This window comes from Rana temporaria, chromosome 5, assembly GCF_905171775.1.
Source record: "Rana temporaria chromosome 5, aRanTem1.1, whole genome shotgun sequence".
NCBI classification, from domain to species: domain Eukaryota; kingdom Metazoa; phylum Chordata; class Amphibia; order Anura; family Ranidae; genus Rana; species Rana temporaria.
Genome location: NC_053493.1, coordinates 9,065,728 through 9,091,981, shown reverse-complemented (window position 1 = coordinate 9,091,981; position 26,254 = coordinate 9,065,728). Strand labels below are relative to the sequence as shown.

The following is a 26,254-nucleotide window of genomic DNA, read 5'->3' as shown; positions in this document are numbered from 1 at the left end:
GTGTAGGTGTTGGGGGTCAGTGTAGGTGTCGGGGGTCAGTGTAGCTGTCGGGTAGGTGTCGGGGGTCAGTGTAGGTGTCGGGGGTCAGTGTAGCTGTCGGGCAGGTGTCGGGGGTCAGTGTAGGTGTCGGGGGTCAGTGTAGCTGTCGGGTAGGTTTCGGGGGTCAGTGTAGCTGTCGGGGGGTCAGTGTAGCTGTCGGGGGTCAGTGTAGCTGTCGGGTAGGTGTCGGGTCAGTGTAGGTGTCGGGGGTCAGTGTATGTGTCGGGTAGGTGTCGGGGGTCAGTGTAGCTGTCGGGTAGGTGTCGGGGGTCAGTGTAGGTGTCGGGGGTCAGTGTAGCTGTCGGGTAGGTGTCGGGGGTCAGTGTAGCTGTGGGGGGTCAGTGTATGTGTCAGGGGTCAGTGTAGCTGTCGGGTAGGTGTCGGGGGTCAGTGTAGCTGTGGGGGGTCAGTGTATGTGTCAGGGGTCAGTGTAGCTGTCGGGTAGGTGTCGGGGGTCAGTGTAGCTGTCGGGGGTCAGTGTATGTGTCGGGTAGGTGTCGGGGGTCAGTGTAGCTGTCGGGTAGGTGTCGGGGGTCAGTGTAGCTATCGGGTAGGTGTTGGGGGTCAGTGTATGTGTCGGGTAGGTGTCGGGGGTCAGTGTTGGTGTCGGGGGTCAGTGTTGGTGTCGGGGGTCAGTGTTGGTGTCGGGGGTCAGTGTAGGTGTCGGGGGTCAGTGTAGGTGTCGGGGGTCAGATAGGTCACATATGTTCAAAAAATGGAAAGAGTGCAGCGCTTATGTGGTTAAAATCATGTGTGAAATAAATGTTATACCTTGAAATGTAAACAACTGATATGTGAAAAATGTATTAAAAGGAAAACTAATGCAGAGTCCAAAAAGAACACAACATAGTCCGTTAACCCTTCACGGATTTGCTTTTGGAATTAACACTTTACGGACTATGTTGTGTTCTTTTTGGACTCTGCATTAGTTTTCCTTTTAATAAATTTTTCACATATCAGTTGTTTACATTTCAAGGTATAACATTTATTTCACACATGATTTTAACCACATAAGCGCTGCACTCTTTCCATTTTTTGAGATCTATCCTAAGTTTTTTTTTTTTTGTAGTGAACTTAAGTGCCAGCTGCTTTCCTATACACTTAATCATCATTTTTTTTATTATCTTCTTAAATTAGCGCAGCGTTTGCCTTAGGGCTTCTTTTTTTCTAAGGTCAGGGTAAAGTGGTTCAGGCCGGGAGGGGGGGGGGGGGGGGCCAACAATCCTTGCACCAGCCTTGGTGGTCAGTGTGTGGGTTAGTGGTCAGTGTATAGTGTGATGGTGTGTGGGTTAGTGGTCTGTGTATAGTGTGGTGGTGTGTGGGTTAGTGGTCAGTGTATAGTGTAGTGTGCAGTGTGTGTGGGTTAGTGGTCAGTGTATAGTGTAGTGGTCAGTGTGTGGGTTAGTGGTCTGTGTATAGTGTGATGGTGTGTGGGTTAGTGGTCTGTGTATAGTGTGGTGGTGTGTGGGGTAGTGGTCAGTGTATAGTGTAGTGGTCAGTGTGTGGGTTAGTGGTCTGTGTATAGTGTAGTGGTCAGTGTGTGGGTTAGTGGTCAGTGTATAGTGTAGTGGTGGTGTGTGGGTTAGTGGTCAGTGTATAGTGTAGTGGTCAGTGTGTGGGTTAGTGGTCAGTGTATAGTGTAGTGGTGGTGTGTGGGTTAGTGGTCAGTGTATAGTGTAGTGGTCAGTGTGTGGGTTAGTGGTCAGTGTATAGTGTAGTGTGCAGTGTGTGGGTTAGTGGTCAATGTAGTGTGCAGTGTGTGTGTGGGTTAGTGGTCAGTGTGTGGGTTAGTGGTCAGTGTGTGGGTTAGTGGTCAATGTAGTGTGCAGTGTGTGTGTGGGTTAGTGGTCAGTGTGTGGGTTAGTGGTCAGTGTATAGTGTAGTGGTCAGTGTGGTGGTGTGTGGGTTAGTGGTCTGTGTATAGTGGTCAGTGTGTGGGTTAGTGGTCAGTGTATAGTGTAGTGGTCAGTGTGTGGGTTAGTGGTCATTGTATAGTGTAGTGTGCAGTGTGTGGGTTAGTGGTCATTGTATAGTGTAGTGGTCAGTGTGTGGGTTAGTGGTCAGTGTGTGGGTTAGTGGTCAGTGTATAGTGTAGTGGTGGTGTGTGGGTTAGTGGTCAGTGTATAGTGTAGTGGTCAGTGTGTGGGTTAGTGGTCAGTGTGTGGGTTAGTGGTCAGTGTATAGTGTAGTGGTGGTGTGTGGGTTAGTGGTCAGTGTATAGTGTAGTGGTCAGTGTGTGGGTTAGTGGTCAGTGTATAGTGTAGTGGTGGTGTGTGGGTTAGTGGTCTGTGTATAGTGTAGTGGTCAGTGTGTGGGTTAGTGGTCAGTGTATAGTGTAGTGTGCAGTGTGTGGGGGTTAGTGGTCAGTGTGTGGGTTAGTGGTCAGTGTATAGTGTAGTGGTCAGTGTGGTGGTGTGTGGGTTAGTGGTCAGTGTATAGTGTAGTGGTCAGTGTGTGGGTTAGTGGTCAGTGTATAGTGTAGTGGTCAGTGTGTGGGTTAGTGGTCAGTGTATAGTGTAGTGGTCAGTGTATAGTGTGATGATGTGTGGGTTAGTGGTCTGTGTATAGTGTGGTGGTGTGTGGGTTAGTGGTCTGTGTATAGTGTAGTGGTCAGTGTGTGGGTTAGTGGTCAGTGTATAGTGTGGTGGTGTGTGGGTTAGTGGTCTGTGTATAGTGTAGTGGTCAGTGTGTGGGTTAGTGGTCTGTGTATAGTGTGGTGGTGTGTGGGTTAGTGGTCTGTGTATAGTGTAGTGGTCAGTGTGTGGGTTAGTGGTCAGTGTATAGTGTAGTGGTGGTGTGTGGGTTAGTGGTCAGTGTATAGTGTAATTGATAATGGGGAGGGTAGTGCTGCGCTAATCAGTGGTGAATGGATAGGTGAATAAGCAGGTGGGGGAAGGGAATGAAGATAAGGTGTAATTGAAATGAGGAGCGGTATAGCCCAAATGGCATCAGCATAAAAATAAATATAAAATGATCAGTGAACAATAACAGTACTGGTGTAAATCATATGACTCCACAGGTTCCTCTTAGTGTTATGAAATACACTATAAATAATGGTGCAAAAATTCCCAAGTGACTGTGCTAGGTGATGTTGATGGACTGATAAACAGTCCATCAACAGGGCTTGAAAAATATCAGCAAAAAATAAATATAAGTAAAATTTCAACAGTCCAAGAAAGCAAAAGTGCAAGTGTGGGTCCGCAATATGGAGTGAGAGGGGAATGGGTATCCAGTGATCCTTTTAGGGTAAGTAAGGATGTGGGCTTTTTATGGCCCAATGGGAAGAAGGGAAAATCTTCTCCGAACCTCCTGATGATCTGTACATATATAAAAGATATATTGATGATATCTTCATACTGTGGAGGGGCGAGAAAGAAACGCTAGCAGATTTTCTACAAGATTTAAATACCAATGACAGAAATATTGAACTTTCTTGGGAAATCAGCAACAAAAAGATCACATTCCTAGACCTAGAGGTGGAACAAGAAAATAATGAACTCCGGTCTAAAACTCACTTTAAAAATGTGGATCGTAATAGCTACTTGCCGCTTGAAAGTTGTCATCACAGAAACTGGCTTTTTAACATTCCAAAAGGGCAACTAATGCGCCTAAGACGAAATTGTACAGACAAAGATATTTTCCTCACCCAAGCAAAAGACATGGGAGAAAGGTTTAAACAAAAAGGATACGACAATTCCTTTATTAACCAGAAGATTGCAGAAGTGGCAACAATGGATAGACAGACTCTCATGAGTGATAAGCCTAAACAAAAAATGCATAAAGACTTGATGCCTATCATCTTCGATTACAGTATACAACATAAACGCATTGAAAAAGTCATTAGACGCCATTGGAATATACTACTGGCTGACAAAGAACTGGGGAGTGTCCTTCCACCGATTCCAAAATTCGTATATAAAAGGGCACCCACCATTAGGGACAAAATTGTTAAAAATGTGCCTGATCCGCCTAAAAATAAAAACAACTTCCTCTCTTTTTTCACTGGTAAAGGTTTTTTTTCCATGCAAAAGATGCTACGCATGTCTGAGAACTCATAAACCGAACCAGAAGAAGAAAGATTTTACTGCAACTAGTACAGGAGATGTATACGAAATAAAAGAATTTATCTGCTGCAACACAGAGGGAGTTGTATACGCACTCGAATGCAGTTGCGGTCTACAATACATAGGCCGGACAAAAAGAGCATTACGAGTGCGTATAAAAGAACATGTCCAAAACATCCTTAAAGGCTTTGATAAACATAGTGTATCAAGACATTTTCTTACCCACCACAATAAAGATCCGACACATCTTAAATTTTGGGGCATAGAGCCCTATGTGAGACACTGGCGAGGCGGACATAAAGTTAGAACATTGAGCCAGTTAGAATCTCGCTGGATATTTACTTTGGATACTTTTGCTCCTCGAGGTCTTAACATAGATTTTGATCTTAATTGCTTTTTTTTTTTTCTTTTTATCAAGAACAACAAAACACCTTACCAAAAAAAGGGAAAAAGGGAAAAAAAATAAAAAAAATAAATAAAAAATAAAATAAAAAAAGAGAGAGAGAAAAAAAATAAAAAAAATAAAAAAAAAAAAAAAAAAAAAAAAGGGAAAAAATTCCCTCACCCCCTTCTCTGTTATTCTTCATGTCTACCTAGTCACAACCCCTTCAGATCTCCAGTCTTCTTATAAAAACTTTTTTTTCCCCCCCTTAACCTCTTTAACCTCCCTGGCGGTACGATTCTGTCTGGAATTACGTACCAAAAGCGGTACATTTATTTTGCAAGGAAATTGGTGTTTTATACTGTAGGCCTGTAATTTTTAGAAATAACTCACTTAAATCTGACCAAGCAAGAGTCTTGTAGGCATCCCGGGTATGATTTTTTTTTTTAAAACAAAATTATAAATTATAATATAATAAATAATTATAAATAATTATAACAAATAATAATATAATTATAATAAAAATTATTCAATAATGTAATCAACTCAAAATCACTGAAATTTGCAGTTGCAGAATTGTCGCTGTCATTATTTTATTTTTTTTATGACGAATTTCCCCGCAAATCGCTATCGCACAATTCTGCAAGTGATTATAATTTATTATCGCTGTTTTCTAGCTGATCTAAAACCATTTTTGACATAAAGGGACACTTTTGGACAATCTACAGTTTGCAGGCAGAAATGACATTTTTTATTATATAAAAGTACATGCAGGACACTGGGCAGACCACTAGGGACAAGGGGTGTGTGTATTTTTTACATACAGTACTGTAATCTATAAGATTACAGTATACTGTATGTAATGTGTTTGTTTACTTTTTTGAATTTGGCGCCGTTCTCCGTCCCCGTGCGTCGTAACGTCGCAGGGAACGGAGATCGGCGTCACACGGGGACTGTGAATCGAGCGAGGAGGTCCCACTCGCTCACACAGCGGGTGGCATCGCTGGATCCAGGACAAGGTGAGTAAACCAAGCCTGTGGATCCAGCGAAAGGTAAGCCCGTCCAGCCCGAGCGCGACTCGGGTTTGCCGATCCTAACATGTAAAACCAACCCCGAGTCGCGCTCGGGTTTACCGTCAGGGGGGTTAAACCTCTACCCTTGAGTCCAAAAAGGACTTCCAGGAGGCCCACATTCTTAGATGCCTTTCCTGTTTATTTTGTGCTGTCCATACTAATTCTTCTAATTTGCTAATTTCCTTTACTTTACATATCCACATCTCTGTAGTTGGTGCCAATGGTGACTTCCACATCTTCGTTATACAAGCCTTTGCAGCGTCTAGGAGGTGGCATATGCTTGTTTCTCTGTATGCTTTCTCTGATATTTGATTCATATGTAAAAGGTAGAATTCTGGGTCATCTGGTATCTCATATTCTGAACAAATCTGGAGAACCCTTCTAATCTCTCGCCAAAAACTCCTTAACATGGGACAATCCCAGAATATATGTAACATCGTCCCTTTACTTCCCTGGCACCTCCAACATTTATCCGATACCTCTGAAAAAATTTGGTTTAACCTTTCAGGTGTCCTGTACCATCTCGCAAAGATTTTATAATTTGTCTCTTGTATCCTTGCGCAGATTGATGTTTCGTGCGCTCGCTTGTATATGCGTTGTCTTTGTTCACTACTAAATGTCTTGTTTAATTCCTGTTCCCATTCTTGTATGCACCTCAGAGGGAAACTCCCCGACTGTGCTAATAGTTCATAACTTATTGAGAGAGTATGTGATAGTATACCTTTTTCAATACACATTTTTTCGAATCTCATTAGTGGTCTTTCGAAACCCCCTGGATTCGGCAGAGTATTCAGGAAGTGGACCATCTGAAGTGCATTCCAAAATTTTAAACAGAATACGTTCTCTTGTTCCATCAGGTCAGCTATTGTCACCCATCTTCCCAATCGGATATAGTTAGCTACCTGTATACAGTCTCTGTCCCTTAAGTGCCGAAAAGCACCATCTTCATATCCCAATGGGAAGAGGGGATTGCCTATCACCGGATACAATGGAGAGAGGGTCAATACCAATCATAGGGAGTGCTATTGCACAAATCTTCACCGTATTTCCCAGTATCGGGTTCTTATTTATTTCTTTAGGTAGTGAGGCAAACCACCATGGTGCTCTTTCTAATGGTATCTTAGATTGGGACTGTTCAATTTGTACCCATAACTTAATGTCTGAGTGCCTGTTCCAATCTATTAACCTATTCAAATGTACGGCGTAGTAATATTTCCGTATATCTGGCACCCCTAGTCCTCCCTGTTGCTTAGTAAGCATTAGTTGTTTCCTTTGTATCCGGGGATTTTTGTGTGCCCAAATAAACTCAAAAATCACTCTCTGACATTGTCTGAAATACTTCACTGGGATGCGTATTGGTAAAGTTTGTAATAAATAAAGAATTTTCGGAAGTATGTTCATCTTAATGATATTACATCGGCCCAACCAGGTATGAAACCCCTGATTCCACCTATCCAGTAACATCTTCACCTTTTGCAATAATGGTGGGAAGTTTAGTTCGAAGATCTTATCCACCTTCCCTGGTAGTTGTATGCCCAGATATGTCAATGCTCTGTCTGTCCATTTGAACTTGAATTTTTGTTTTAAATGTGTTATCAATGCATGCGGGACATTGACTCCCATCGCTTCTGATTTGTTAAAATTAATACGTAAATTCGAAAGAGATCCGTATTTCTGAAATTCCCTCATCAAGTTCGGGATTGAGATCAACGGTTTAGTGAGGGTAAACAACATATCGTCTGCATAAGCTGTAATTTTACAGTGGTTCTTCCCTACTTGTATTCCTAAGATGTTCCGATTTAAACGTAAGGTACACAGAAAAGGCTCCAATGACAGGGCGAAGAGGAGTGGGGACAGGGGACATCCCTGTCTTGTCCCATTCGAAATCTGAAGAGGCTCTGACAATATTCCATTGGCCCGTACCTGTGCCGTGAGGCCTGAGTACATAGAAAATATCCACTTTATTATTTTATTCCCAAAGCCTCCATGCTGTAACACTGTCCGCATAAACCTCCAATTCACCCTGTCAAATGCCTTCTCTGCATCTGTGTTCAGAAATACACATTGCGTCTGTGTTGTGTTCACTATCTGAACCAGGTTAATAGCTTTGATAGTGTTATCGCGTGCTTCCCTCGTAGGGACAAATCCCACCTGATCTAAATGTATTAGATCTGGAATATACTGTTGTATCCTATTCGCTAATACCTTAGCGAAAATCTTCACATCCAAATTTAACAGGGAGATCGGTCGGTAACTTCCACAGAGGGCCAAATCTTTCCCCTCTTTTGGTATCACCGAGATATAGGCTAATAAAGTTTCTTTGGCTAGACTGGCCGATGTCCCTAATGCATTAAATAATTTAGCCATATATCTCGATAGCGAGGGGAACAGAATTTTATAATATTGGCCCGTGTAGCCATCGGGTCCTGGGGCTTTCCCCATTTTCATTGAGCTTACTGCCAGTTTAAGTTCTTCCTCTGTTATAGGTTCATCTAACTTCTCTTTATCAGATTCTGATAATCTCGGTATTGCTGATTCCATTAAATACTGATCGATCTGTTCTTGGGTCGGGGGCTTACTCTGTATATTATAAAGAGAGCAGTAATACTCTTGAAACTCCTTGGCTATATCATTTGGTTTTGTGACCTTTGGTTTCTGCGATGGATTAATATATGGAATATAATTACTCATCTTCTGTTCCCGTAACAGTCTAGCCAATCTTTTCCCACACTTATCTCCTGATTCATATGCAAACTTTTTGCATCTCTGTATTGCTGCTTTTGCTTTGTAATACAGGAGATCTGTAATTTCAGTTCTTTTCCTAGCCATCTCTTTCTCTACTGTTATTGACCTTGTTTGTTTATGTCTGCCCTCTAGAATAGTTAATTCTTCCAGTAACCTTTTTAGTTTTTCCGTGCGTTTCCTCTTAATCCTAGATCCATGTTTTATTAACACCCCTCTGATAACCACCTTATGTGCTTCCCAGACAATTCCGGGGTCACATTCCGGGGTGTCGTTTGTGTTAAAGTAAAACTTCAGCTCTTTAATTACATCTTCTAAGACCTCTTTATCTTGCAGCAGGCTCTCATTTAATCTCCACTGATTTGATCTATTCTGTCTTGGGTCTTGCATCTCATATTCCAAAAAAATCGGGGCGTGGTCCGACCACGTAATGGATCCTATTTTGGCCGCTCGTACTGAATGCAGTTGGGCATGTGGAATTAAAAAAAGGTCTATACGAGAATATGTTTTGTGTGGGACAGAGTAGAACGTGTAATCTTTTTCTTTATTATGCAGCAGCCTCCATATATCAATCAACTGGTTTTTATACAGATTTTGAGTGATACGATTTCTCACACCGTAAGAAATGGAAGACTTTCCCGAAGAGGTATCCTCCTTGGGGTCTAACGGAATATTCATATCTCCTCCCAAAATCAATTGTCCTTCTGTGAAATCTTGCAGACGCTTAATCGTTTTGTCTAAGAAGATTTCCTGGTGCTCATTTGGGGCATACACAGTAGCAAATGTTACCCCTCTTCCTCCTATCTTACCTTTCACAAATATATATCTTCCTTTCGGGTCTCTCATAGAATCTACATATGTCCACTGGATTCTCCCTGCTATAAGAATTGACACCCCTTTTGACTTAGCCTCCTGATTTGTCGCGTGGTATGTTATTGGGTATTGCTTATTCTTTAGAATCTGTATTTTATCTTCTCTAAAGTGAGTTTCCTGTATATATGCCACGTCAACTCCCAGTCTTTGTAAGTCGTGCATAAGGACCCTCCTTTTTTCGGGTGTATTCAACCCCTTCGCATTCAATGATAACACATTTAATGTCTCCATCCCAGTTTCCTTATGTTCACAACAGAATATTTATTAGGCGTATAGGGGTGGAGAGCAAACAGTAAGAGAAAGGAGGAGAAGAACAAGGGTAAGAAAAAAAGAACCCCAAACGATAGGGGCACCCTTATAATAAAAAAAATAAAAAAATAAAAAAATAAAAAAAAAAGGACCAAAAAAGACACAAAAAGAAAAGAGAGAGGGAAAAAAAAAAAAAAAAAAAAAAATTATATAATAACAAAAAAAAAAAAAAAAAAAAAGGGAGACAATCTCCCCCTTCAATAGGATGAGAGATGTCTCACTTTGCTAATATTAGCTACCCTGCTAATAAGAAAAAACACTCACCGTCTTAACGGTTTTTGAGCGTCAGCCTATGTATAGGGGCGTGTGCCATAGGTGGCTTCTGTATTGTTCCTTTATCCCTATCTCTTATGTGGATTTAGTACAAACCAAAAGAAAAAAATCTCAGTATATAAGAGCTATCCTTCAAAAGAGATATAGGAAAAATATATATAAAATAAAAAAAAAAAAGAGAGAGGAACCTGCAGCTCCGGGCCTCTCCATAATTCCCATCTTCTCTCCAAGAGAGCTGGCCAGAGAGATCATACTGTTATACTGCATTCCCTCATTCAATCTATGGGGGGTCCATCATTAGGGAGGATAGAGAGAAGAAAAATAAATAAATAAAATTAACCCCGAAGGGAATGGAAGGAACAGTTTAGGGGAAGAGACAAGGGGCAAATTGGGAAAGAGAAGCGAAAGAGGTACTTGCCTCTTTACCTTATTTATTTATTTTATATCCGAGTGTCATTCATCCTGTCCCTCCTCCACATGTCCCCCCACAACACTCCTTATTGGCATCTCATAAGGAAATTCACCACAAGAGAGAAAGGCGCATCCAAAAATGAATACCCCTATCTAATATAAAAGCAAAAATCATCTCATGATTACTCTTTCCCTTCCACTATCTTTCCTCTCTCTCTCCATCCTCCATCCTCTCCCTCCCCCCAACCCTCTCTATGGAGGAACAGAAAGAGGGGGAAATCCCTCCCCCCAAAAAAACAACAAAAAATTCCCCCCAAAAGACAAAGAACTCCCACCATCCCTTCCTCCCTTCTATCGTACCCGGCTTGGGACCAAAAAAAAAAAAAAGGACCCCATTCAAAATGTAAACATTTAAACATTTAAACATATATACCATGATCAATACCTTTCCCCCTTCCCTCTCCTCCCCTCCACCCCCCTTACTAAAACTATACTCCCCCCTCCCCCTCCTCCAAATCCTTATTGATGTAATTGCAGGAAAAATACCATTGTTGCTATTCCCCTTGTATCTCCCCCTCCCCTCACTCTGTCTCATATGCAGGTTCTCTTAGCCAAAGACAGAGTCTAGATAAGAGCGAGGGGAGGGCGGGGACAGGAAGGGAAGAAAGGAGAAAAAAAAAAAAAAAAAACTGTGCGCTGTGTTCCGCGAAGAGTCTCTCTCCGTTGTTGCTTAATTACAGTGCATGATTAGTGGGCTCCCCGTGTATTGCTTACATTAATAAAGAGAAGAAAAAAAAAAAAAAAAAAAGAGAAAAAAAAAAGGACCCCCCCAAAAAAGGGGATAAGAAGAAAAACCCTCTAAACAGTGTTAAAGCTATCAGTGTTGTGACATTATATATTGTGCTATTGTGTCCTAGTGTGGTGTCATTATTATTGTTGGTGATATTAACGGGAGTATGTCACACCTCCCTTAGGTGACTAGTGAATATACAAGATACAGTGAAGAAAAAAAAAAAAAGGAGGAGAGGGGTCCTCCCCATTCCAACCCATCCTTCCCCACACCGGCCCAGCCCATTTATTCCCATTGACCCCCCAGTTTCCCTTCGTAGGTGTCTCTTCGTATTGCCTACCACACATTCCGATTCCACCAACTTTCTCTATCTGTAATTAACCTAAAGGCAGTATATCACAGGTTCCAATGCCTTGGGGCTTGTGTCCATTTATCTTATTTTTATATTAAAAAAAAAAAAAAAAAGGGGGGAGGGGAAAAAAGAAAAGAGGGGGGAGGTCAACCACAAGAAGCCCTAGGGAAAAAAAAAAAAAAAAAAAAAAAAGAAAACCCTCTCCCTCCTCGGGGGGAGGGGAGGGGGTTTCCAAAGACAAAAAGGGCCCCCCAAAAAAAAAAAAAAAAAAAAAAAAATATAGGGTTCGGTCCCAGTCTCTCAACTCTCAATAGTTTAATCTGGCCAGGTTTATCCCAAACCATTCCTTTTGTTCATTATTTCATCTCTTCCTGATAATTAGCTCCGTTCCTGTTTGAATCCTCTATTTGTCTCCTAAAAGGACACCCGGCCTGCTGACCTCCTCCTCCTGCATGTGGATAGGTGAAATCTTCCTTTGTCCTGCCTGTAGCCTTCCCCTATTCCCCGTATATGTCATGGGGAATAGCCAGTTTGATATCTGAATTGGCAATGCTTCAAGAAACAAAAACAGGTCTGGTAATTCTGCTGGGGTTCTGAGCGAAAATGAGGCTGCAGACTTGCGAAATGTCACTGCGAGTGGGTATCCCCATCTATATGTGAACCCCTTATCTCTTGCCAAGTCCAGTATCGGTCGCAAACATGCTCTGCGCTGAAGTGTAGCCCGGGATAGGTCGGGAAGGATTTTTATATGGGCCCCCTCGTATACAACATCCCTCATGTCCCATGCCGTCCTAAGAATCATTTCTTTTTGCTGGTATCGGTACAAACGGCAGATTATGTCCCTTGGTCTTTCTAGGTTTAGGGATTTAGGGCCAGGGGCTCTGTGCACCCTCTCTATTTCGATCTCCTTCTGCGGTATTTTTAATATCATCTCAAAAACCCCCTTAATTTTAATGTCCAGGTCCTCAATATCTGTCGCTTCCGGGACACCCCGTAGTCGCACATTTTTCCTGCGGCTCCTGTCCTCTAAAACCTCCATCTGCAGTTGTAAGTCTATTACTGTTTCTGTTACCATATCTACTCTGGCATGCTGTTTCTTTTCCATAGCTTTCTCAATAGCCCCCACTCTTTGCTCTATGGACACTATCGAGTCCTCTCTCAGCATCACCTTTTCTGTCAGCACATTTAAATCTTGTCTTACCGCCTTTAATTCATGACGTTGTGTCTCTTCTACCCGTGATATCAATACCTCGATCTCTTGCCTGGTGGGGAGCTTCTCGATATCCTGTCGCGTCGGGAGAGCTGCCAGCATAGCTTTAATCTCTGCTATCTCCATGTCTGCCTCTCCAGACTTCAAAGCCCCCGCCAGGACCCGTGCTCCAGCTCCGGCCGTCTGTACTTGGGAACCTCCTACCCCGGAAGATCTCCGCTGCGGTACAGACCTATCCCGGCTGACGTGGCTCTCACCCCCCCGTCCTCGGGCTCCTCTGTTAATGGATCCACCCGCTGCTATGGACACTGGGGACGCTGATGTAAAATAACTCTGGATATCACCTTGAGTGTTTATTGTGCTGCTTGCTGCCGAGGCTGCCTTCTTTGAGTCTGCCCTCGTTATGTATTTGCGGCCACTCTGCATACCGCGTTATAGGACTTCATCTGCCGCCTACAAAAACAGCTTTATCCGCTTGAGTGGGGTAACATACACGCTAATTCCTCCTGGAGAGAGCCCGGAGCTCCAAGGTACCGTGTCTCTCACTCAGCCATTCCTAGGCCACGCCTCCTTAATTGCTTTTTAAGTGACCGATAAGATTTTATTTTTCGATTTATTTCTTGCTTCACTTACCCTCTCTGCTCTCTTTTTTCGCTATCCAATATTGATGACGTAGATTGTTTTTAATTTGTATATGTGGATCTGTTCGCACACGTCATCTACGTTTTTTAACCTTATGTGGCATATCCATTTAATGAAATAATTATGTCGACATACATTCATTTAAACTTTTTACATTTTTTAACATATATATATATTTTTTTAACAAATTATTCTGGCTCTCAATATTTTTAATATATAATATATCAATCGAGCCTCAACCCTCTTGGTGCATTATGAGTGATTATGTATATATAAATTCCTGCTCCCCATATTTCCGATTGGCTTTCTTGTATGCTCCCTTGTGAGGATGCCGTGTATTACCATTTAATAATCATTGGCTTCAAAAAAATGGCCGCGGCTCCACTTCCGGTGGCTGCAAGGTGGCCGCGGCTCCACTTCCATTTAATAATCATTGGCTTCAAAAAAATGGCCGCGGCTCCACTTCCGGTGGCTGCAAGGTGGCCGCGGCTCCACTTCCGGCGGCGCTCGTTTCGACGGACGCCGCCGATACGTGTTAGAAGCCTGATTTGTGATGCTGGCCGAGGTCGGGGGGCCCCGTGCAGGCCCCCGACCAGACATCAGACAGAATGGCTCACTTTGAAAGATGCATCCCCAGCGCTCTGTGAGATGCTGGGGGCGTCTCTTGAGCTATAACAAAATGGCGGCTGCCGGACTTCCGGCGGAACGCTGTGCACTGTCAACACAGAATGTTATGATGTTATAATGGGACCTCTGTGTCTGCTCCCTCCATGGCTTTCTGTCCATTGTCCGAAGCTTTTTAAGTTTTTTAAAGTTTTTTAAGTTTTTCATTTTAACCATATAAATGAGATGCCATATCTGTCACCCACCATCTGAATGCTATTAATTTAAATATTTTACATGCTGGGCGGGATTTTTTGATTTTATTAATAAATGCCTAGCAGACTACGGGAAAATGGCTGCAGCTGCATTTTTTGCATGACAAACAGCTGAGTTTACTTACAGCCTACTAAACAAGTCACCCTATAAAAAGGATCCCCTTTATGCCTCTCACTACTCCTGAGGAAGTCACATGATAGTGACGAATGCGCATGAGTCCACTGAGAGGTATCGGAGGTGACGTTGGCGACAGATTGCCCCTCTTTTTTACATGCTCAATTGTATTTTGGATTATGTGAGTACCCCTGTCTATTTTCTTTGAGAATTAAAATGTTTAAAACGGTATCACACCATCGATGCTTTATTTCTTTGGGGCGAGAAACTGACCAATCTGGGACGAGAACTCCAAGGAGGACCTGCCGTTGTTGGATCAGAGCCCATCGAGAGAACCATTTAATGTGGTTGGATCTATATGCTGTTACCTTACAGCAGTAAGGTAAGGGGACATCCTTACTTACCCTAAAAGGATCACTGGATACCCATTCCCCTCTCACTCCATATTGCGGACCCACACTTGCACTTTTGCTTTCTTGGACTGTTGAAATTTTACTTATATTTATTTTTTGCTGATATTTTTCAAGCCCTGTTGATGGACTGTTTATCACCAGTATAGGAGTGTCACCTAGCACAGTCACTTGGGAATTTTTGCACCATTATTTATAGTGTATTTCATAACACTAAGAGGAACCTGTGGAGTCATATGATTTACACCAGTACTGTTATTGTTCACTGATCATTTTATATTTATTTTTATGCTGATGCCATTTGGGCTATACCGCTCCTCATTTCAATTACACCTTATCTTCATTCCCTTCCCCCACCTGCTTATTCACCTATCCATTCACCACTGATTAGCGCAGCACTACCCTCCCCATTATCAATTGCTTATGGTTTGATACACCTTTCAGTGCCGCAGCTGTACCTCCACTTCTCCTCACTTTCATTCCCCCCCCCCCTTTTTTCTTTTTTTCCCCTCCTTTGATAAGCGCGGTAATATCCATTTTTCCAGTGTATAGTGTAGTGGTCAGTGTGTGGGTTAGTGGTCAGTGTATAGTGTAGTGTGCAGTGTGTGTGGGTTAGTGGTCAGTGTATAGTGTAGTGGTCAGTGTATAGTGTGATGGTGTGTGGGTTAGTGGTCTGTGTATAGTGTGGTGGTGTGTGGGTTAGTGGTCTGTGTATAGTGTAGTGGTCAGTGTGTGGGTTAGTGGTCAGTGTATAGTGTAGTGGTCAGTGTTTACTGCATACTTGCTAGTGTAGTGTAGTGGCCAATGTAGGAATAGGGTAGGTCAGTGCAAAAAGTCCGCAGGTTAGGGGGGGGCGCAAATTTCTTGCCTTGCCCCGGGCGCTGACAACCCTAGCTACGCCACTGGACGCATGTTGTAATACCTCCGCCCTTAGAAGCTCAACGCATTCATATATGTGAGAGAGAGATGATGTAGTGACCCCCCCCCCCCCCAAACTCCTGTTCTCTGATTGGAGTGACGCCTGGGGCTTAGTACTGAAATCTCACATAGAGTCGTGCATTGAAATCCCTGCTAGCCACAGTTGTGGTTCACTCCCGTTCACCATAGTTTTGTGACAGTATGCACTATGACCCGCATGCTTGGCCAATCACAGCGCCGTCTGTACAGAGAGCCATAATTGGCCAAAGCCAGGGTGACTTTGGCCAATTATGCCTCAGGGGATTTAGTACACGCCCCACACAATATAAGGCCGCCTGGGAGAATGCTAGGTAGGTTAAAGTGGAGGTTCACCCAAAAACTAATTTTTTAACATTAGATTGAGGCTCGTTTTGTGAAGGGGAATCGGGTGTTTTATTTTAAATCGAAGCAGTACTTACCGTTTTAGAGAGCGATCTTCTCCGCCGCTTCCGGGTATGGGCTGCGGGACTGGGCGTTCCTATTTAATTGACAGGCTTCCGACGGTCGCATACAGCGCGTCACGATTTTCCGAAAGTAGCCGAACGTCGCTGCGCAGGCGCCGTATAGAGCCGCACCGACGTTCGGCTTCTTTCGGCTACTTGTGATGTGATGTATGCGACCGTCGGAAGCCTGTCAATCAAATAGGAACGCCCAGTCCCGAAGACCATACCCGGAAGCGGCGGAGAAGATCGCTCTCTACAACGGTAAGTACTGCTTCGATTTAAAAAAAAAACATCCGTTTCCCCTTCACAAAATGAGAATCAATCTAATGTTAAAAATTGTTTTTCGGGTGAACTCCCGCTTTAATTCCTTTTTTTTACCCTAATTCGGGTAACTTTGATGCCCAATTTCTCATACAGATACCAGGTAGGTCATTGCCTTGATTGTCATGAAACAACCAAAGGCTTACAACAGAAGACTATCTGCCGTTGGGTGAGGGGAGGTCCTCCCATTCAGGTACATTGATGTCCCATCTTTCATATTGATGCTGGGTAGGTTAATCCTTGGTTGTCTTGTATTCTCTTCGAGGGAACTCTGCACCTGAGCGCCACCGAACTCCACCTCCAATCACAGAGTGATCTCAGCATCTTTATGTATGTATGTATACTTTCACGCAAATAGGAAATCCATTTCTAGGACCACATGGACACCACCCACCATCCTCAGACAAACCATCGCGCCAAGCAAAAAAATCAAAAGTCTCGGAGTCATCTTCGACTCAGACATGATGATGAAGGCACAAATAGGATCAGTCGTCAGCGGTTCTCATCATCTGCTCCGCATGCTATGTAGACTCATCCCCTTCATCCCGAAAGAGGACACAGCGGTAGTGGTTGGAACTATCATCAACTCACGACTCGACTACGCTAACTTCCTCTACTTAGGACTACCGAAATACCAGATTGCACGTCTACAAGTCGTCCAGAACACGGCAGCCAGACTGGTAACAGGTAAAAAGCAGTGGGAATCAGTCTCCCCAGTCTTGAGGTCCCTCCACTGGCTGTCCGTACAGGACAGGGTGACATTCAAGACACTCCGCCTCACCCACAAATGTATACAGGGGAAGGCTCCCCAATACTTAAGCGAGAAAATGAAACCGTACGTCACCAATCGCGTGCTCCGGTCAACCAACCAAAACCTTCTCTAAATTCCTAAATCCCGCTACAAATCGAAGGGAGAACGTAGATTTTCGGTCCAAGGACCACGGCTCTGGAATGCTCTACCCTCTACTATCCGCTTGGAGGAAAACCATCAGGCATTTAGGAAAAAACTAAAGACCCACCTCTTCTGAAAGACCGGTTACGACGCTGGATTCCAGCGCCTTGAGGCGATTAAGTTCGCATTTGCTGCGCTATACAAGTTACTCACTCACTCACTCACTCATGCATATTTATTCCTATGGAAGATGTGTTGGTGACAAACTGAAGCATGCATATGTTTTGACACACGCAACTGTTCCACTTGTCATGGAAATCAGTCCTTCGTCTCAAGACAGCGAGGAGTTAACATTGAACTCATGTCATGTTTCGCATTGTTGTGTTGGGTTGGGGTGGGGAGATCTCACGTTGCGGTGTTTTTCTGCAGGCATAGCAACAGGTCACTTTTCAAGAGATGCTTTTCAGTATCGGAGGCTGGAGAATAATGTACGGTAAGTGTGGAGGTCGGAGTATGCGGATTCTTCATTGTCATTAGAAGAGCTTAGTAACCAAAGACTCCCAATTATCACCAACAATGGACCTTCCTACAAGTCTCCCAGAGGTCTCGGCCAGCAGTTGACGACGGCTCAGTATTGGTGGCCTGGAAGTTCACCTGTGATTACCTACAGACGTGGAAACAAACATAAACTCTAATGACTCATAGAGTGGGGAATTCCAGGCACTCCTCCATGTGGCAAGACAAGGCGGAAACACACGGACATGTGTATTTAAAAAAAATTGTATCGAAATTCTCCCAGTGAATGTGCATGTATGCAGGGGCAGACTGAGAACTCATGGGGCCTCCGGGCAATAGGAGATTATGGGGCCCCCAGGCAATATATTATGGGGCCACACAGTATACACACACACATACAGTATACATACACAGACACACAATATACACACTTATGCCCAGATTCACAAAGGAGATACGACGGCGTATCTCCAGATACGCCGTCGTATCTCTGAGTTCGAGCCGTCGTATATATATGCGCCTGATTCTTAGAATCAGTTACGCATAGATTTCTATTAGATCCGACCGGCGTAAGTCTCTTACGCCGTCGGATCGTAACTGCATATTTACGCTGGCCGCTAGGGGCGTGTACGTTGATTTACGCGTCAAAATATGTAAATCAGCTAGATACGCGAATTCATGAACGTACGCCCGGCTGAAGCAGTACAGATACGCCGTTTACGTTAGGCTTTTCCCGGCGTAAAGTTACCCGTGCTATATGGTGGCGTACATGCGGCGTAGCAATGTTAAGTATGGACGTCGTTCCCGCGTCGAATTTTGAATATTTTACGTTGTTTGCGTAACTCGTCCGTGAATGGGGCTGGACGTATTTTACGTTCACGTCAAAACCAATACGTCCTTGCGGCGTATTTGGAGCAATGCACACTGGGATATGTCCACGGACGGCGCATGCGCCGTTTGTGAAAAACGTCAATCACGTCGGGTCATGGTTATTTTACATAACACACGCCCACCTCATCACAATTTGAATTAGGCGGGCTTACGCCGGCCTATTTATGCTACGCCGCCACAAATTTCTTTTGAGAATACGGCACTTGCCTGTAAAAGTTGCGGAGGCGTAACGTAAATAGTAGGGTTGTCCCGATACCACTTTTTTAGGACTGAGTACGAGTACCGATACTTTTTTTCAAGTACTCGCCGATACTGAATACCGATACTTTTTTTTAAATGTGTCCCCAAATGCAGCCATGTCCCCCCACAAATGCAGCCATGTCCCCCCACAGATGCAGCCATGTCCCCCCCATATATGCAGCCATGTCCCCCCCATATATGCAGCCATGTCCCCCCCATATATGCAGCCATGTCCCCCCCCATATGCAGCCATGTCCCCCCCCATATGCAGCCATGTCCCCCCCCATATGCAGCCATGTCCCCCCCCATATGCAGCCATGTCCTCCCCATATCCAGCCATGTCCCCCCATATCCAGCCATGTCCCCCCATATCCAGCCATGTCCCCCCATATGCAGCCATGTCCCCCCATATGCAGCCATGTCCCCCCATATCCAGCCATGTCCCCCCATATGCAGCCATGTCCCCCCATATGCAGCCATGTCCCCCCCATATGCAGCCATGTCCCCCCCCCCCATATCCAGCCATGTCTCTCCCCATATCCAGCCATGTCCCCCCATATCCAGCCATGACCCCCCCCATATCCAGCCATGTCCCCCCCCATATGCAGCCATGTCCTCCCCATATCCAGCCATGTCCCCCCCCAAAAAAGCAGCCATGTCCCCCTTACCGTACATGCTGCCACATCCCCGCTGCCGCGCAGCATCCCCGCTTGGTTAATAGGCGCGGGGAACATTACAGCTTTGAATAGCTGTAGTCTCTCGCGCAGCGCTGCGTATAGACACTCCCCCTTGCTCGGGATTGGACAGTTCACCGGAGCAAGGGGGAGTGTCTATACGAGGCGCGGCGGGAAAGACTACAGCTATTCAGATGAATGCTGTAATGTTCCCCGCCCGTATTAACCAAGCGGGGATGCGGCGGGATGCAGCGTAGCGGCGTGATTCGTTCGGCGGCGGGGGGTGGGGGGGGAGTATTCTATTTTGGTATCGGGGGTATTTGCGGGAGTACGAGTACTCCCGCAAATACTCAGAATCGGTCCCGATACCGATACTAGTATCGGTATCGGGACAACCCTAGTAAATAGGATACGTTACGCCCGCACAAAGTTACGCTGATCTACGAGAATCTGGCCCACAGTATACACACACACAGAATACACAAACACACACTGAAAAGGTACTGGAGAGGCGGGGCAGCTATAATCTTGGGATTTTAAAAAAAAACACAGATTTTTACATACTGTCTCTGGTTTTACTGAGGCTGGCAACCCTGATGGGGCCCCCTAGTGGCATGGGGTTCTCGGGCAGTGCCTGAGTGCCCGAATGGTCAGTTTCCGCCCCTGCATGTATGTTACAGTAAAAGAGAAGTTCGTGATTTGAAAAAAAACAACACACATACTTACTGTACCTAGGTGGATGCTGCATCTGTCCCCCGCCGGTTTTAAGACCAAGAACCAAGTGATTAAAGACCTCTGATCGCTCAGTTCTCGGTCTTCAGTGAGTAGACAGCTGATGACTGTCACTGGCTTTGTGCTCTGCCCCTCCAGCACTCAGTGAAGCACCTGGCTGTGGAGGGGGTGGGAGCATGGGCATCCGCAGGTGGGGGGGGCAAGTGCCCCCCCCCCCCGGAATCAGGAATTGGCAAGGTGTCCGCCATAGGCATACACACTGGTTGTGCCCAGGCACATCCTAATCACCCGAGTGCAGCGTACAGACTGTCAGCGGGTGCCGGGCGCTGGGACGCTCTCCGTGTACCAGCACCCAGCACAGGAAGGAAGATTGCATTGTGGGCAGCAGCTGGCAGGGCTTTTCATCATCCGGAGCTTCTTCTGCCTCCAGCGATGGCCTCTAGCATCGGGAGTCAGCACACACAAAACCCTTCCTGCTCTCCCAGCTCTGCATATACAACAGAGGCAGGGCGGGTTATCCACGCAGCTGCTCAAGCCTGCAGCGTGTATCGACAGAAGAAAAAATTATTTTTTTAAATAATTCAAACCCACGCTCCCATCAGTGTGATATAAAGTGCTATAGTATTAACCATGACACGTTAATATACATTGATATCATATACCATGAACAAAGTGCAATGTGCATATTAACCACTTCCCGCCCGGTCAATATACAATTGACGTCCGGGAAGTGGTTGTGAAATCCTGACTGGACGTCTATTGACGTCCTGCAGGATTTCATGCCGGTGCGCGCCTGTGGGGGCGCACAGCATGGCGATCGTGATGCGGGGTGTAAGTCCGGCGGAGGCTCTTTACCACGTGATCAGCCGTGTCCAATCACGGCTGATCACGATGTAAACAGGAAGAGCCGTTGATCGGCTCTTTCTCACTCGCGTCTGACAGACGCGAGTAGAGGAGAGCCGATCGGCGGCTCTCCTGACAGGGGGGGTATGATTGTTTATCAGCGCAGCCCCCCCCCCTCGGATGCCAACACTGGACTACCAGGGAGTGCCCCCCGGTTGCCAAATGGAGCACACAAAAAAGAACAATAAAACAAAAAAAATAAACACAATCGATGCCAATCAGTGCCCACAAATAGGCACTGACTGGCAAAATGGGCACTGACTAATGATGCCCAGCAATGCCATCAGTGCCACCCCTCAGTGTCCATCAGTGCCACCCAGTGTCCATCAGTGCCCAGTGCCCAGTGCCCATCTGTCCCTTGTGACAGTAATAGGTGGTGACAGGTACTCTTTATGGAGGGATCGGAGGTCTAAAAGACCCCCGATCCCTCCTTTGCACTTCAAAGTATTTAGATCGCCGAAAACAGTGATTCTGAATACTGTGTACTTTTTTAAACCCAGCGCCATTGGCAGTCAAGTGACGTCATGACTTTGCTTCCGTGTTTCCATTGCGGAAACTGAATCAAAGCCGTTTACGGCTTAGTTTCAGTCTGCGCCTGGACACTTGAGGTGCCGAACGGCGGATCGGGTCTCCCGGTGGGACGGGAGGCCCAGTCAGAGCGGCGAGAGGCGGCGGGAAGGGGGGGATGTCCCCTCCCGCTCCACATCGGTTGTTATGCCGGGATAGCCAATCGCCAGCTCTAAACAACAGTACCGGGATGATGCCTGCAGCTGCAGGCATCATCACGGTATAACCCCCGAAAGCCGAGGACGCATATATGCGTACGCTCGGCGTGAAAGGGTTAAATACTGAAATTTGCACTGAAAACTGTTATAGCCAGATTCAGAGAGGTTTACGAAGGCGTATCAGTAGATACGCCGTCGTAACTCTGAATCTGCGCCGTCGTAAATTTAAGTGTATTCTCAAATTGAGATACACTTAAATCTAGCTAAGATACGACCGCCTGCGCCGTCGTATCTTAGCTGTCTATTTAGGCTGGCCGCTAGGGGCGTGTACGCTGATTTACGACTAGAATGCGTAAATCAGCGAGATACGCCTATTCACGAACGTACGCTTGCCCGTCGCGGTAAAGATACGCCGTTTACGTAAGGCCTTTTTTAGGCCTAAAGTTAGTTCAACAAAAAGTTGGCCCAGCCAATGTTAAGTATGGACGTCGGACCCGCGTCAAATTTTTTTATTTTTACGTCGTTTGCGTAAGTCGTCCGTGAATGGGGCTGGGCGTCATTTACGTTCACGTCGAAACTAATGAGTCTTTGCGGCGTAATTTGGAGCATGCGCACTGGGATACAACCACGGACGGCGCATGGGCCGTTCGTTCAAAAGGTAATTTACGTGGGGTCATGCTTTATTTACATAAAACACGCCCACCTCTTCACAATTTGAATTAGGCGCGCTTACGCCGGGACATTTACGCTACGCCGCCGTAACTTAGGACGCAAGTGCTTTTAGAATACAGCACTTGCCTCTCTAACTTACGGCGGCGTAGCGTATATGACGTACGCTACGCCTGCCTAACGTTAGGCACGGGTACGTGAATCTAGCTATTAGTTTGTGAATTCTTGAAATATAAGTAAAATCTGACATCTAGTGGTCACATAATAAACTGCATCCTTATCATAGGTGTGGGGAGCCTATGGCATTAGGGTTTGCACGCCAAAGCTCGTCATCATGATATATTTACCAGCCCCCTCCTCGCTCTCTGTCCTGAAACCCCTCTCCCACTCTCCATTCTGCACCCCCATCGTGTTATACCATCAGGGAGGCGTGTAATTGGCCCCAAATGTATTCTGTAGCTGAAAACCACCCCAAACATACAGCCAATGGCCCAGATTCAGGTAGAATTTGCCCCTTTTTTACGGAGGCACAGGGCAGCGTTTTTGCCCTGCCCCCCCACAAATTTACTGCGCTGCGCGCGATTCACGGAGCAGGAGCTCCGTAAATTGCGTGTGCGCTCTTTAAAATTGCCCTGCGTAAGGGCGCCTAATGTAAATGATCCCGTAGGGGGCGGGAATCATTTAAATTAGGCGCGCTCCCGCGCCGAGCGTAGAGCGCATGCTCCGTCGGGAAACTTTCCCGACGTGCATTGCGGCAAATGACGTCGCAAGGACGTCATTTGCTTCCAAGTGAACGTGAATGGCGTCCAGCGCCATTCATGAATCACTTACGCAAACGACGTGAAATTCAAATTTCACGACGCGGGAACGGCGGGTATACTTTAGCATTGGCTGCCCCTACTATTAGAAGGGGTAGCCTTACGCTAAAGACGCCGTACGGAAACTCTGTAACTTGAGTACGCAGGGCCCGCGCAACATTGTGAATCGGTGTTAGTATGCAATTTGCATACTATACACTGAGCACAATGGGAGCGCCCCCTAGCAGTCATCGCAAGAATGCAGCCTAAGATATGCGTGGCATAAGAGCCTTATGCCACGCAGATTTTAGGCTGCAGTCGTCGTTACGATGTTCCTGCATCAGGAGCATTCGTAACGCCGGAGCAAGTCAGCAATTGCGCTGCGTAACTATGGTTACGCAGGCGCAATTGCTCTCTGAATCTGGGCCAATGTCATTAAAGCGGAGGTCCACCCTTAAAAAAAAAAAAAATAGGCAAAAAGGTTACAAAAAAAGCTAGAATATTTTTTTATATATATATACTTACCAGAAATGGTTGTTACTAGGCAGATCTCCTAATCTGCCTCCCCCTTGTCCGCGGTGGATCTTCTTTCTTCTCCTCGTTGCGCTGCCTCCTGGGAAATGGGGAGCGGTGTCTTCAGGGACCTTGTGTGTGTCCCAGGAGACATCCGCCCATTCACATAGCGCCGCGCGGCTTGCGCATGCGCAGTAGGGAATTGGGCAGTGAAGCCGCGACGCTTCACTTCCTGATTCCCACACTGAGGATGGTGGCAGGGCAGCCGAGACCAGAGTGATTGCTCGGCTTCGGCTGCCGACAAAGCAAATTTTTTTTTTAAAGCCCGACCTCCACTTTAAGAATAGATATGGGTAAAAGGTTCGGCCCGAGCATGAGTTTGGGCTGAACCTTTGCATGTTCGGCCAAACACCTAAATTTGCAGGGTGTTCGCCCCCAACGAACACCCTGCAATGCACTGAGTGCTGCACAGAAGGGGACGGTGCCACCGAGTGATGTAACTGGGTTTCCCCGCCCCTTGCCTATATAAGAGTTGTCAAAGCAAAGAGAGAGCATATGGCGGGTAGCCTCCCAGAATGGGTAAGGGTGCGATGTACCTATTCACATAGTGGGGACCGAAATCTGAGGGACCCCCGCAGACCCCAACAACAATAGCCCAGGGGTGCAGAGCCCCCCTGCCCCCAAAACACCCACCCCCCTTCCATATTGAGGGCATGTGGCCTGGTATTGTGGCCTGACAAGAGCCTCTTCCCGACAACCCTGGCCGTTGGTTGTCGGGGTCTGCGGGCGGGGGCTTATTGGAAAACCCTTGGAGCCCTCTTTAATAAGGGGGCCCCCAGATCCCAGCCCCCCACCCTATGTGAATGAGTATGGGGTACATTGCACCCCTATCCATTCACCTGGGGGGAAAAGTGTCAAGAAGAAAAACACAGTAGACTGGTTTTTAAAGTAATTTATTAGGCAGCTCCAGGGGTCTTCTTCCAACTTCGGGGTCTTCTTCCAACTTCTCCGCTCTCTGGTTCTTTCTGCCTTCTGCCGGTCTCCTCCGCTATCTTCTTCCAGCTCTTTTACTAGCGGTGGCTCAGTCTTCTCCGTCGTGTTCTTCCCTCTTCTCCCGCTCTCCGGTGCCTTCTGCCGGGCTCCTCCACTATCTTCTTCCAGCTCTTTTACTAGCGGTGGCCCAGTCTTCTCCCTTCTTCCGACATTGTGGGTCTTCTACCGACTTCTCCACTCTCTTCTCCTGCTCTTCGGTTCTTTCTGCCTTCTGCCGAGCACCTCCGCTATCTTCTTCCAGCTCTTTTACTAGCGGCAGCCTGGTCTTCTGCGTCGTCTTCTTCCCTCTTCTCTTCTTCGATGTTGACACAACGCTTCCTCCCGCTGTAATGCCGGGTGCACGGTGAGCAAGGATTTATATAGGCACGGGGCGTGGTCACCGGGTGATATCACCCGGTGACCCCGTCCCTTCTGTTGTCCCCACCCGGAGCATGATGGGACTGTGACGTCATAAGAGGCCTATATAAATTGTTGCGAACACAGGATTACAGCGGGAGAGATCGTAGAGTCAACATCGGAAGAAGAAAAGAGGGAAGAAGGCGACGCAGAAGACCAGGCCGCCGCTAGTAAAAGATCTGGAAGAAGATAGGTGCCCAGCAGAAGGCAGAAAGAACCGGAGAGCAGGAGAAGAGAGTGGAGAAGTCGGAAGAAGACCCCGAAGTCAGAAGAAGATGGTAAAGAAGGGAGAAGACCGGGCCACCGCTAGTAAAAGAGTTGTAAGAAGATAGGGGAGGAGCCCAGCAGAAGGCAGAAAGAACCAGAGAGCGGAGAAGTCGGAAGAAGACCCCAGAAGTTGGAAGAAGACCCCTGGAGCTGCCTAATAAAAAAAGTTTGTGTTTTTTTTCTTGACACTTTTCCCCCCAGGTGAATGGGTAGGGGTACGATACCCCATACTCATTCACATAGGGTGGGGGGCCAGGATCTGAGGGCCCCCTTATTAAAGAGGGCTCCCAGATTCCGATAAGCCCCCCGCCCACAGACCCCGACAACCAACGGCCAGGGTTGTCGGGAAGAGGCCCTTGTCCCCATCAACATGGGGACAAGGTGCTTTGGGGTAGGGGGCCACAGGGCGCCCCCCTGCCCCCAAAGCACCTACCCCCCATGTTGAGGGCATGCGGCCTGGTACGGTTCAGGAGGGGGGCACTCGCTCGTCCCCACCCCTTTTCCTGACCGGCCGGGCTGCATGCTCGGATAAGGGTCTGGTATGGATTTTGGGGGAACCCCCACGCCGTTTTTTCGGCGTAGGGGGTTCCCCTTAAAATCCGTACCAGACCAAAGGGTCTGGTATGCTCTTGGAGGGGGAACCCATGCCTGGAGGCAACTTCAAGTCGCGTTGTAAGTTGCTCCAAGTCGCGCTGTGATTCA

General features: G+C 46.3%; 1 protein-coding gene across 1 annotated transcript in view; it reads right to left on the bottom strand.

The window, feature by feature from the left end:
- The window catches only part of LOC120939780 (lymphocyte antigen 6E-like), a 440,733-nt gene that overhangs the window by 238,571 nt on the left and 175,908 nt on the right, over positions 1 to 26,254 (bottom strand). The gene's annotated exons all lie outside the window — the stretch shown is intronic.